Here is a 14,766-nt window from a genome sequence, read left to right as displayed (position 1 = left end):
CTAGTTCAGAAGTTACCCTTTGGGGATGCACAATTTCTTGGTCCTAACAGGAAGTAAGTGTGAGCTCAGGGTGCAGGTATGACAGGCCTCTGGGTACTTCTAAAACAAAGTGCGAGTGAGAGTCCCACAATCCTGTGAATAGCGGCTCCAATTCTGGAAAATACAATTTGGTTACTACTGTGGGACTCTTTCATTCATCCTTTTTTTTTTTTAATCTTCATTTTATTGAGATATATTCACATACCATGCAGTCATACAAAACAAATCGTACTTTCGATTGTTTACAGTACCATTACATAGTGGTACATTCATCACCCAAATCAATCCCTGACACCTTCATTAGCACACACACAAAAATAACAAGAATAATAATTAAAGTGAAAAAGAGCAATTGAAGTAAAAAAGAACACTGGGTACCTCTGTCTGTTTGTTTCCTTCCCCTATTTTTCTACTCATCCATCCATAAACTAGACAAAGTGGAGTGTGGTCCTTATGTCTTTCCCAATCCCATTGTCACCCCTCATAAGCTACATTTTTATACAACTGTCTTCGAGATTCATGGGTTCTGGGTTGTAGTTTGATAGTTTCAGGTATCCACCACCAGCTACCCCAATTCTTTAGAACCTAAAAAGGGTTGTCTAAAGTGTGCATAAGAGTGCCCACCAGAGTGACCTCTCGGCTCCTTTTGGAATCCCTCTGCCACTGAAGCTTATTTCATTTCCTTTCACATCCCCCTTTTGGTCAAGAAGATGTTCTCCGTCCCACAATGCCAGGTCTACATTCCTCCCCGGGAGTCATATTCCACGTTGCCAGGGAGATTCACTCCCCTGGGTGTCTGATCCCACGTAGGGGGGAGGGCAGTGATTTCACCTTTCAAGTTGGCTTAGCCAGAGAGAGAGGGCCACATCTGAGCAACAAAGAGGCATTCGGGAGGAGGCTCTTAGGCACAACCATAGGGAGGCCTAGCAGCAACCGTCTTTTATTCATTAATTCATTCATCATGTTTTAAAGTAAAATGGGCTAGGCACTATATTAGTTGTTAGATACAAAACAGTGAATCAAGTTTGAGGAAATTCAGTATGGACTGAGAAAAAGATTTCACATAATGGCATGTGATTAAATGGAAAAACCAGTTGTGTAGCTTTTACTAAGGACTAACATTGCAAGGTAATTAGGCAAATGACAAATATTTTTTTAAAAGTTTTACTAATGTCTTAGAGCAAGAGGCTTATTATCATACTGATTTGTCTCTAACTTACATTATTAATATTTTAAATATTACTAGGGAGCACACCTTAAAAGAGAATCATAATTAAAGAACATCATTTCTAGGCTTGTAATTGCAAATTTTCATATTAAATATGTCAGAACTTGGGCTAGCTGACCATATGGTGTAGGGGAGGAGAGGGGAAGGGAAGTAGTTCACTGATGACCAAGTGCCAAGAAGCATGACATGCAGCTACACATGTAAGTTTGACGGGATGCCATACCCTATGCTCTCTCCCATATTCCCTTCACCAATAAGCTTAACTTTAGTTTCTGTGTTCCTCCATTTATTTTGTCTTGTATATGCCCATTTCCTTCAGAAACTGGATTTTTGAAACTAGGAAACATTCTGATTTTTTCATCCTTAAGAGTACTTTTTAGAAACAAGAAGCAGAAGTTATTTGCAAGGCTATTTCTTTCTCTTTGATATTCATGTTCTCCTCTGCCACCACAGTTTCACAATAAAACCAATTGATTAGTCAATAAACACATTCATCTTTGTATCTCCTGTTGGCATGGGCCTATGTGCATTCATGAGATGGCCAAAGAGCTTGTCTCAGATTGAGGCTCTCCAAGAGGGGGTCTGGACAGTGCTGTGCTTTCACATAACTTGGCAGAATTGATTGGAATGGGAGTCACTTTCCATTCATTGCAAAGTACAGAAGGCATAGATTTCTTTATAGGTCACTGAGTATAGGACTAATTTTCCCTTGTGCCAGCTTTACACTAAGCTTGAATGCATCACAAAGCATGTCTTAAAAACCTTATCTCTAGGGTTTCCTCTCTATAAATAATTCAACTGCTGGTACAGTTATACTGGTTTTTCTCCTAATTTCATGTGAGACTTCAATTCAAAGAAAATGTCATAATATTTGCAACTCATTGATTCACTGTTTTAGATTTATTTGATATGTATAAGCCCATACTGAAAAACTTTTAAGAATCTTGACCAAGGGAAAAGTTGGATTTTCACTGGTAAATATAGGAGGCATCTTATTCTTCAACTTTGCTGTAAAATTACTAGGTGATTTGATTGTGAAGACTTAAGTCTTTCTTTTCCTTTACTTGAGAAGTTGTGGGTTTACAGAACAATCAGGTGTAAAATACAGAATTGCATTGGTGTGGAACATTTGCTACATTTGATGATAGCACATTTTTTAATGCAATTTTATTGAGATATGTTCACACACCATACCATCCATCCAAGTATACACAAAATGGCTCACAGTGTCATCACATAGTTATGCATTCATCACCACAAAATCATCCCATATCCCTCCCCCCACCCCATTATTGACCACCAGCATTGGTTTAGTATATTTCTTATTGTTGATGAAAGAATATTAAAATATTACTGTTAACTATAGTCCATAGTTTGCAATAGGTGCATTTTTTCCATATGTCACTCTTATTAACTCCTTGTAATAGTGATGTACATTTGTTCTAGTACATGAAAAACCTTTTTATATTTTTACTGTTAATCACAGTCATATACCACAAGGTTCATTGTGTTATACTGCCCCATGTTTTAACCTCTAGCTTTCCTTCTAGTGACATACATGATTCTAAACTTCCCCTTTCAACCACAATCACACACAGAATTCAGTGCTGTTAATTACACTCACCATAATGTGCTACCATTACCTCTATCCATTTACAAACATTTAAATTCAACCTAGTTCAAAATTCTGCACATAATAAGCATCTGCTCTCCATTCTCTAGCCATATCATATCTCCTGGTAACCTCTGTTCTAGATTTTATCTATATGAACTAACATAATATAATTACTTCATATTAGTGATATTATACAATATTTGTCCTTTTGTGTCTGGCTTATTTCACACATCATGATATATTCAGGGTTCATCCATTTTGTCACATGTATCAGGACTTCATTCTTTTATGCCTAAATAATATTTCATTGTGTATATATACCACATTTTATTTATCCACTCATTGGTTGATGGACACTTGGGTTGCTCCCATCTTTTGGCAATTGTGAATAATGCTTCTATGAATATCAGTGTGCAAACATTAAAAGCCCCTGCTTTCAATTCTTTGGGGTGTATAGCTAGTAGTTGGATTGCCAGGTCATATGGTAGTTCTATACTTATCTTTCTGAGGAACTGCCAAACTGTCTTCCACAGCAGCTGCACCATTTTATATTGCCACCAGGAATGAATGAGTGTTCCTATTTCTCTGCATTCTCTCCAACACATTGTTTTCCACTTTTTAGTAGCAGATATTCTAATGAATGTGAAATGATATCTCATCGTAGTTTTGATTTGCATTTCCCTAATGGCTAGTGATGTTGAGCATCTTTTCATGTGCTTTCTGGCATTTGTTTATCTTCTTTGGAGAGATGTCTTTTGCCGATTTTTAAATTAGGTTGTTTTTTGTTGTTGTTGTTAAGTTGAAGGATCTCTTTATATAAAGTGGATATTAATCCTTTATTGCGTAAATTATTTCCAAATATTTTCTCCTATTGCGTAGGTTATCATTTTTCCTTTCATGACAAAGCCCTTTGAAGAATAGAAGTTTTTTTTATTATTATTATTATGAGGTCCCATTTATCTATTTTTTTCTCTTTTGTTGTGCTTTAAGTGTGAACTCTATAAAAAGATTGTCTACCACAAGGTCCTGAAGATGCTTCCCTACATTTTCTTCTAGAAGTTTTATAGTACTAGCTCTTATATTTAGGTCTTTGATCCATTTTGAGTTGATTTTTGTATATGGTGTAAAGTAGGGATCCTCCATCTTCTTTTGGCAGATGGAAATCCAGTTTTCCCAGCAACTTTTGTTGAAGAGACTATTCTTTCCCAATTGATTAGTCTTTGTAACCTTGTCAAAAATCAGTTAGCCATATATGTGAGGGTTGTTTTCTGAGCTCTCAATTCTATTCCATTGGTCTATATGCCTGTCATTGTGCCAGTACCATGCTGTTTTGATTACTGTGGCTTTGTAATACGTTTTAAGATTGGGAAGTGTGAGTCCTCTAACTCAATTCTTTAAGATGCTTTAGCTATTTGGGTCCCCTTACCCTTCCATATAAATTGGGTTATTGACTTCCATTCCTGCAAAGAAGGTTGTTGGATTTTCATTGGAATTGCATTGAGTCTATAAACTGGTTCAGGGAGTACTGACTTCTTAAGGATGTTTAGTCTTCCAATACATGAACATGGAATATCTCTCCATTTATTTGGGTCTTCTTTAATTTCTGTATAAAGTCATTTACATCCTTGTTTAGATTTATTCCTAGGTATTCGATTCTTTTAGTTGCTGTTGTGAATGGAATTTTTTTCTTGATTTCTTCTTCCAATTGTTCATTGATTGTGTATAGAAACACTACTGATTTTGGGGTGCTGATATTGTACCCTGCCACTTTGGTGAATTCATTTATTAGCTCTAGGAGCTTTGTTGTGGATTTTTCAGGATTTTCTATATATAAGATCACATCATCTGGAAATAGGGGAAATTTTACCTCTTCCTTTCTAATCTGTATGTCTTTCATTTCTTTTTCTTGCCTAATTGCTCTGGCAAGAACTTCTAGTACAATGTTGAATAACAGTGATAACAGTGGGTATCCTTGTCTTGTTCATGATCTTAGAGGGAAAGCTTTCAGTCTCTCACCATTAAGTAGGATGTTAGAGGTGGGCTGTTCATATATGTCCTTTATTATGTTGAAGAAGTTTCTATTTCTAGTGTTCTAACTTTTTATGAAGAAAGGGTGCTGGATTTTGTCAAATGCCTTTTCTATGTTGACTGAAGTGATCATGTGATTTTTTTTCCTTCATCCTGTTAATGTGGTATATTACATTAATTGATTTTCTTATGTTGAACCAACCTTGCATAGCACGGTTAAATCCCACTTGATCTTGGTTGTGATGGTTGGGTTCATGTGTCAACTTGGCTAGGTGACTCAGCTGTCTGGTCAAGCGGGCACTGGCCTGACGATTGCTGTGAAGATATTTGAGGCTGGTTAATAAACCAATGGGCTGGTTTGTTGGATCTTCAGTCAATTGACTGCAGCTGACTGATGACTCATCAAGGGGCATGCCTTCCACAGTGAGAGAATGCAATTGGCTGGATTTGGTCCGGGTGATCAGTTGAAGGCTTATAAGCCGGACGGTTAGAGAACCTTCACTTCTTCTTCGGCTGCCCAGTGAAGCATTTCCTGGGGAGCTCGTCGAAGTTTCTGGTTCATTTCCCAAGGAGTTCATTGGGCATTTTCCTTGGAGTTGACAGTTTTTTGACGGCTCTGCAGAATTTGGACTTGTGCATACCCACAGTTGCATGAGTCACTTTTACAATTTGATAATCAGAGACGTCTCTCATTGATTCTGTTTCCCAAGAGGACCCTAACTAACATGACTTGGTACCAGGAGTGGTTCTTGAGAAATGGAATCTTAAAATGGGCTTTTACAATTTGTTTCTACTCTGATTAGATTCAGAGGCACTAATGACTCTATTTCCAATAATCAAGAGGGCACTGACAGTCCATGGCAGGAGTTGGCAAAGGAAATACGCAAAAAAGCACCATTTGATTCTCCTAATTGTACTCTATTACGAAGCAAGGCTCTGGGTGACAGTGTTTTCAACACTTTCAAGGAGTTTTGCAGTATTGAGAGGTATAATGATGTTGGCTGGCTGCTCTTAGATACTTTGGATACAGTTGTAAGAGGAAAGGGATGAGCTAAAGGCTTCAAATTCAAAACTTGAACACCGTATGACAGATATAAAGGGTTCCATGTGTGCCCTGAATGAAAATCTTATTTCCTGTGCCCGCAGACTGGAAGTTTCTGAAAATCAGATGCAGTCTCTCATTGTGTGAGTAGCACATTTACAACGTAAACTAAAATCTCAACCTCTCAGGGTGTCTGCTGTTAAAGTAAAGGCATTGATTGGAAAAGAATGGGATCCAGAAACTTGGGATGGGGACACATGGATTGATAATAATGACAGTGAGGACATTGGAACCCTGGATTCTGCTGGGTCATTGTTAGATTTACCTGTAGAGGGCTGTCCTGGGGAAACAGCTTCTCTACCTCCAGTCTGCCCTAAGGAGCCTGCCACCCAACCCCCACCTAAGGAGATTAACCCTTCAGTGCCTGCTAATCCTGTAATCACCTCCCCTGAGGAAGCAGCCCTCACTCTTTTGTCTGGAGAGATTAATCCTGTTTTAAGAGAAGAAAATGCAACAGAATGTCCTGAGATGAATGGCTTGAGAGATAATTCTAACTCTTTTCATGACCCACCCCCACCACCAGTTTTTGCTTCAAGACCTATAACTAGGCTCAAGTCCCAACAAGCCCCAAAGGGTGAGGCACAAAGTGTGACCCATGAGGAAGTATGCTATACTCCAAAAGAACTGTATGAGTTTTCCAACTTATACAGACAGAAACCAGGGGAATATGTGTGGGAATGAATATTGAGATTGTGGGATAATGGTGGAAGGAATATAAGGTTGCATCAGGCTGAATTTACTGATATGGGCCCACTAAGCAGAGATTCTGCATTCAGTGTTGTAGCTCGAGGGGTTAGAAAGGGTGTTAACAGTTTGTTTGGGTGGCTGGCTGAAACATGGATCAAAAGGTGGCCGGCATTACCAGAGGTTGAAATGCCAGAACTGCCCTGGTACAATGTGGAGGAGGGGATTCAAAGGTTTAGAGAGATTGGAATATTAGAGTGGATTTATCATGGAAGACCTGCTCACACAGCCCTGGAATGTCCAGAGGACACACCTTTTACCAGGACTGTAAGGAATAAATTTGTGAAACTAGCTCCATCATCCCTGAAGAGCTCTGTAGTCACGCTTCTCTGTAGGTCAGATATTACTGTAGGAACTGCTGTCACTGAGCTGGAATCCTTAAACACAATGGGGATAATTGGGTCCCGAGTCAGCAGAAGCCAAGTGGCTGCAGTTAATTGCCACAGACAAGGTGGGCATGGCTACCATAATGGAAAACAGGCTCAAAGCAGCAATCAAAATAATATGACTCGCAGAGACTTATGGCGCTGGCCAGTGGATCATGGAGTACCAAGTAGTACAATAGATGGGCAATCGACTAAATTCTTGTTTGAACTATATAAGCAGAAGAATTCTAGGTCACATGAACAAAAGTCTCCCTTGAATTACAAAAACAGAGAGTCATGGCCCCTTAATCAATTCCCAGACTTGAGACAGTTTACAGATCCAGAGCCCCTTGAATGAAGGGAAGGCCAGGTACCCTTAGGGAAGGACCCTGTTATACTGCCAAAAATTTATACTGTTAATCTTCCTCCCAGCCTTCCCCAGGGGGACCTACGGCCTTTTACCAGGGTGACTGTGCATTGGGGAAAAGGAAATGATCAGATATTTCGTGGATTATTAGACACTGGGTCAGAAGTGACATTAATTCCCGGAGACCCAAAACGTCACTCTGGTCCACCAGTCAGAGTTGGGGCTTACGGAGGTCAGGTGATTGATGGAGTTTTAGCTCAGGTCCATCTCACAGTGGGTCCAGTGGGTCCCCGGACCCGTTCTGTGTTTATTTCCCCAGTGCCGGAATGCATAATTGGAATAGACATACTCACCAACTGGCAGAATCCTCACATTGGTTCCCTGACTCCTGGAGTGAGGGCTATTATGGTGGGAAAGGCCAAGTGGAAGCCACTAGAACTGCCCCTGCCTAGCAAAATAGTGAACCAGAAGCAATACCGGATTCCTAGAGGGATTGCAGAGATTAATGCCACTCTTAAGGACTTGAAGGATGCAGGGCTGGTGATTCCCACCACATCCCCATTCAACTCTCCTATTTGGCCTGTGCAGAAAACAGATGGGTCTTGGAGGATGACTGTGGATTATCGTAAGCTTAACCAGGTGGCGACTCCTGCTGTCCCAGATGTGGTATCATTGCTTGAGGAAATCAACACATCCCCTGGTACCTGGTATGCAGCTATTGATCTGGCAAATGCTTTTTTCTTAATTGCTGTCAGCAAGGATCACCAGAAACAGTTTGCATTCAGCTGGCAAGGCCAGCAGTTTACCTTCACTGTGCTACCTCAGGGTTATATCAACTCTCCAGCCCTATGTCATAATATTGTCCTCAGGGATCTTGATTGTTTCTCCCTCCCACAAGACATCACACTGGTCCATTATATTGATGATATCATGTTGATTGGACCTAGTGAGCAAGAAGTAGCAACTACTCTAGATTTGTTGGTGAGGTATTTGTGTGGCAGAGGATGGGAGATAAATCCAACAAAAATACAGGGGCCTTCCACCTCAGTAAAATTTCTAGGTGTCCAGTGGTGTGGGGCCTGTCAAGATATTCCTTCTAAGGTGAAGGATAAGCTGCTGGATCTGGCCCCTTCTACAACCAAAAAAGAGGCACAACGCTTAGTTGGCCTCTTTGGGTTTTGGAGACAACATATTCCTCATTTAGGTGTGCTACTCCGGCCCATTTACTGAGTGATTAGAAAAGCTTCTAGTTTTGAGTGGGGACTGGAGCAAGATGAGGCTCTGCGACAGGTCCAGGCTGCTGTGCAAGCTGCTCTGCCTCTTGGACCATATGATCCAGCTGACCCAGTGGTGCTGGAAGTGTCAGTGGCTAATAGAGATGCTGTTTGGAGCCTTTGGCAGGCTCCTAGGGAGAATAACAATGCAGGCCCTTAGGATTTTGGAGTAAAGCTTTACCATCCTCTGCAGATAACTACTCTCCATTTGAGAAACAGCTGTTGGCCTGCTACTGGGCCTAGTAGAGACAGAATGTTTAACCATGGACCACCAAGTTACCATGACATCTGAGTTACCTATCATGAGCTGGGTGTTGTCTGACCCACCAAGCCATAAAGTTGGGCGTGCACAGCAGCACTCCATCATAAAATGGAAATGGTATATATGAGATAGAGCTCGAGCAGGTCCTGAAGGTACAAGTAAGTTACATGAGGAAGTGGCCCAAATGCCCATGGCCCCCACTCCTTCTACCTTACCTTCTCTTTCCCAGCCCACAGCTATGGCATCTTGGGGAGTTCTTTACAGTCAGTTAACTGAGGAAGACAAGACTCGGGCCTGATTTACAGATGGTTCTGCACGATATGCAGGCACCACCCTAAAGTGGACAGCTGCAGAGCTGCAGCCCCTTTATGGGATGTCCCTGAAGGACAGTGGTGAGGGGAAATCCTCCCAGTGGGCAGAACTTCGAGCAGTGCACCTGGTTGTTCACTTTGCTTGGAAGGAAAACTGGCCAGAGGTGTGTCTGTATACTGATTCCTGGGCTGTTGCTAATGGTTTGGCTGGATGGTCAGGGACTTGGAAGGAACATGATTGGAAGATTGGTGACAAAGAAGTCTGGGGAAGGGGTATGTGGATAGACTTTTCTGAGTGGGAAAACAACATAAAGATATTTATGTCCCATGTGAATGCTCACCAGAGGGTGACTTCAGCAGAAGACGGTTTTAATAATCAAGTGGATAAAATGACCCGTTTGGTGGATACCAATCAGCCTCTTTCCCCAGCAACTCCTGTCATTGCCCAATGGGCTGATGAACAAAGTGGTCATGGTGGTAGGGATGGAGGTTATGCATGGGCTCAGCAACATGGACTTCCACTCACCAAGGCTGACCTGGCCACAGCCACTGCTGAGTGTCCAATCTGCCAGCAACAGAGACCCACACTCAGTCCCCAATATGGCACCATTCCTCAGGGTGATCAGCCTGCTACCTGGTGGCAGGTTGATTGCATCGGACCACTTCCATCATGGAAAGGGCAGCCATTTGTTCTTACTGGAATAGACACATACTCCGGATATGGGTTTGCCTTCCCTGCATGACATGCTTCTGCCAAAACTACAATACGTGGACTTACAGAATGCCTCAAGCACCGTCATGGTATTCCACGCAGCATTGCTTCGGACCAAGGAACCCACTTCACAGCAAATGAAGTGAGGGAATGGGCACATGCTCATGGAATTGTGTGGTCTTACCATGTTCCCCATCATCCGGAGGCAGCTGGGTTGATAGAATGGTGGAATGGCCTATTGAAGACTCAATTACGGCGCCAACTAGGTGGCAATACCTTGCTGGGTTGGAGTAGTGTTCTCCAGGGGGCTGTGTATGCTCTGAATCAGCATCCACTCTATGGTGCTGTTTCTCCCATAGCCAGGACTCATGGGTCCAGGAATCAAGGGGTGGAAACAGGAGTGGCACCACTCACTATCACCACTAGTGATCCACTAGGGAAATTTTTGCTTCCTGTCCCTGCAAGTTTAAGCTCTGCTGGTCTACAGGTCTTGGTTCCAAAAGGAGGAGTGCTTCCACCAGGAAACACAACAATAATCCCATTGAACTGGAAGTTAAGACTGCCACCTGGCCACTTTGAGCTTCTTATGCCTCTGAATCAACAGGCAAGGAAGGGGATTACTGTACTGGCTGGGGTGATTGATCCTGACTATCAAGGGGAAATAGCACTGCAACTACACAATGGAAGTAAAGAAGAGTTTTTCTGGAATACAGGAGATCCCTTAGGGTGTCTCTTAGTACTACCATGCCCCGTGATTCAAGTCAATGGAAAACTGCAACAACTCAATCCAGGCAGGACTACCAATGGCCAAGAAACTTCAGGAATGAAGGTTTGGGTCACCCCACCAGGCAAAGAACCATGGCCAGTTGAAGTGCTTGCTGAGGGTAAAGGGAACGTGGAATGGGTAGTGGAAGAAGGTCGTGATAAATATGAACTATGGCCACGTGACCAGTTACAGAAATGAGGACTATGATGACATGAATATTTCCTCCTCGTTTTGTTATGATTATGTTTGTATTTGTCTGTAAAGCAAATATCTTTGCTTTCTTCTGTCTTATCCCCTTATCATATGGCATAAGCTGTAACGTTCATTTTGAAGGTATGGTTTTAGGTGACATGTACAACTGCCAAGTTGACAAGGGGTGGACTGTGATGGTTGGGTTCATGTGTCAACTTGGCTAGGTGACCCAGCTGTCTGGTGAAGTGGGCACTGGCCTGACGATTGCTGTGAAGATATTTGAGGCTGGTTAATAAACCAATGGGCTGGTTTGTTGGATCATCAGTCAATTGACTGCAGCTGACTGATGACTCATCAAGGGGCGTGCTTCCACAATGAGAGAATGCAATTGGCTGGATTTGGTCCGGGTGATCAGTTGAAGGCTTATAAGCCAGACAGTTAGAGAACCTTCACTTCTTCTTCGGCTGCCCAGTGAAGCATTTCCTGGGGAGCTCGTCGAAGTTGCCGGTTCATTTCCTGAGGAGTTCGTCGAAGTTGTCGGTTCGTTTCCCGAGGAGTTCATCGGACATCTTCCTTGGAGTTGACAGTTTGTTGACGGCTCTGCAGAATTTGGACTCGTGCATACCCACAGTTGCATGAGTCACTTTTACAATTTGATAATCAGAGACATCTTTAATTGATTCTGTTTCCCAAGAGAACCCTAACTAATGCAATGGTGTATAATTATTTTAATGTGCTGTTGGTCTCAGTTTGCTAGTATTTTGTTGAGGATTTTTGCATCTATATTCACAAGAGAGATTGGTCTGTAGTTTTCTTTTCTTGGGGTAGCTTTGTCTGGTTTTGGTAAGAGGGTGATATTAACCTTGTAGAATGAGTTAAGGAGTGTTCCCTTCTCTTCAGTGTGTTTGGAAGAATTTGAGAAGAATTGGAGGTAAGTCTTCTTGGAATGTTTGGTAGAATTTCCCTGTGAAGCCATCTGGTTCTGGGCTTCTTTTTTTAGGGGGTGGGTGGGGTGGGGTGGTGGTTTGATTACTGATTCAATCTCTTAACTATAATTGGTTTGTTGAGATTTTCTATTACTTCTTGAGTCAAGTGGGTAGTTTGCATGCTTCTAAGAATTTGTCCATTTCACTAGGTTATCTAATTCATTGGTATACAGTTGTTCAATGTATCCAGTTATAGTTCTTTTTATTTGTGCAGGGTCAATAGTAACGTCGCCCTTTTCATTTCTGATTTTTGTAATTTGTATCCTCTCATTTTTCCCTTCTCAATTCAGCTAAAGGTTTGTTGATTTTGTTGATCTTTTTAAAGAACCAACTTTTGGTTTGGTTGATTCTCTTTTTTTTTTTTTCTATTTCATTTATCTGTGGTCTAATCTTTGTTATTTCCTGACTTTTGCTTGTTTGGGTTTAGTTTGCTCTTCTTTTCCTAGTTCTTTCAGTTTTGAGGCTAGGTCTCTGATTTGAAGCCTTTCTCCTTTTTTGATCTAAGCATTTTGAGCTATAAATTACCCTCTCAGCACTGCCTTTCCTGCATCCCATACATTTTGGTATGTTTTATTTTCATTTAATTCACCTCAAGATATTTCCTGATTTTACAGAGACATTTAGGAGATGACCTTTGAAAGCAGACTTTTGCTCTGGAGAAGTGAAGAGAGGACAAATGCCCCAAGAGCAACTGAGAGTGACATTTTGGTGAGAAGGTGAAGCCTAGAGAGGAATGTCCTGGGAGAAAGCCATTTTGAAACCAGAACTCCAGAGCAGACGCCAGCCACATGCCTTCCCAGCTAACAGAGGTTTTCCAGACCCATTGGCCATCCTCCAGTGAAGGTACCTGACTGTTGATGTGGTACCTTGGACACTTTATGGCCTTAAGACTGTAACTGTGTAACAAAATATACCCCCTTTTATAAAGCCAATCCATTTCTGGTGTTTTGCATTCTGGCAGCATTAGCAAACTAGAACATTACCTTCATCACAGGTCTTTATTTCTTTATGCTGCTTTGAACCACTGCCTAGTGTCCTTTCATTTCAGTCTGTAGAACTCCCTTTAGCATTGCTTATAGGGCCACTCTAGTAGTGATGAACTCCCTCTGCTTTTGTTTATCTGAGAATGTCTTAATCTCCCCCTCATTTTTGAAAGAGTGTCACTGGATATATAATTCTTGACTGGCAGTTGTTTTCCTTCAGCACTTTAAGTATTTTAACCCACTGCCTTCTTGCTTTCATGGTTTCTGATGAGAAATTGGTACTCAATCTTATTGGGATTCCCTTGTACATAATACATTGCTTTTCTCTTGCAGCTTTCATTACTCTCTTCTATTTTGCATGTGATAATGTAATGAATATATGATGAGGTATATTTTTCCTTCATGTTTATTCTGTTTGGTGTTCTCTGAGATTCTTGGATGTGCATATTCAAGACTTTTGATAAGTTTGGGATGTTTTCTGTCATTATTTCTTTGACTATTCCTTCTGCCCCTTTTTCTCTCCTTCTGGGATTCCCATAATGCTTTTGTTGTTCAACTTGATAGTGTCCCACAGCTGTCTTAGGCTATTTTCACTTCTAATATTTCTTTTTTTCTTTCTGCTCCTTAGCCTGATTTATTTCAAGTGTCTCATCTTCAAGGTCACTGATTCTTCCACCAGCTTCATTCTGCTTTAAACCCGCCCCTGAGCATTTTTTTTTTTTCAGTTATTATAGTCTTCAGTAGCTATGTTTGGTTCCTTTTAAAAATTTTTATCTCTTTACTTAGACTCTCATATTGTTCATTCATTTTTTTCCTGATATCCTGTAGTTCTTTCTCTGTACTTTCCTTCTTCTCCTTAAGCATTTTTAAGAATTGTTTTAAAAGCTTTGTTCAGTATGTTCACATTCTCATCTTTCTCAGTTTTATTTTTATCCTCTTCCTTTGGTTTGCCATCATTTCCTGTTTCTTTGTCTTACACTTTTTTCTCGAACACTATACATTTTAGTAATTTTGGAATGCTAGCTCAGGGGTTTACTCCCTAGGATGTCTGTTTCCTGTTTCCTGTTTTGTTTTGTTTTTAACCAGCTGATGATAAGCTCAAGATTTTCTTGAGCGTCAGCCTTCCTATCAGAAAGGTTTGCCCAAGGTGAATGCATTGTGAGGGTTTTACCTTGTCTTACTGTGCCTCTGTCTTGTCCCGGGCTTTTACTTGTTAGTTGATTTGGGGTTCCCCCATCTACAGAAATTTGTTTGTCTCCTCTGTTTCCCAGTGGACAAACCTCCCTCTCCCAGGCTTCTAAAGCCTGCTGGCCTTTGTCTCAGACTGCCTGCCTCTATAGTTTTTGTTTACCCTCCTTTCATTGTCTCACACTGCTTTTGCCTGGAGGGCAAATGATGGCATGAGGGTCACCCCAGGGAGGACTTTTCCAGTTTAGTATTCCCAGCCAAAACAGGGCCAAGGACCTGTTTTTGAAGACACAGACTGGCTTCAAAGTGTCCTGTAGAGGGGATCAGGAAGGTCACCAAAAACTTCTCTGACAGCTGAGCTTTCATGGCCTGCCCAGCAAGTACCACCCTTCAGCCAAATTTCATCCCCAGCCCTGGGGAAGCCCTGCATCTTTAAATCTCCACCACCTCTGCCCTTGTCCTGGGAGGGTTGAAACAATGATCAACACTCCGTTTGTCAGGGGTGGGTTGTAACAACAACTGCCCTTGGAGTTGGGACCTAGTGATCCAAATTCACTAATCAAAAGCTGTGATCAGTGATCAGCTATGCCCACCCTTTTTCTTG

Source organism: Choloepus didactylus, chromosome 15 (assembly GCF_015220235.1).
Source record: "Choloepus didactylus isolate mChoDid1 chromosome 15, mChoDid1.pri, whole genome shotgun sequence".
Classification (NCBI taxonomy): Eukaryota; Metazoa; Chordata; class Mammalia; order Pilosa; family Megalonychidae; genus Choloepus; species Choloepus didactylus.
The sequence above is the reverse complement of the archived record's forward strand: the minus strand, read 5'-3'. Positions refer to the sequence as shown.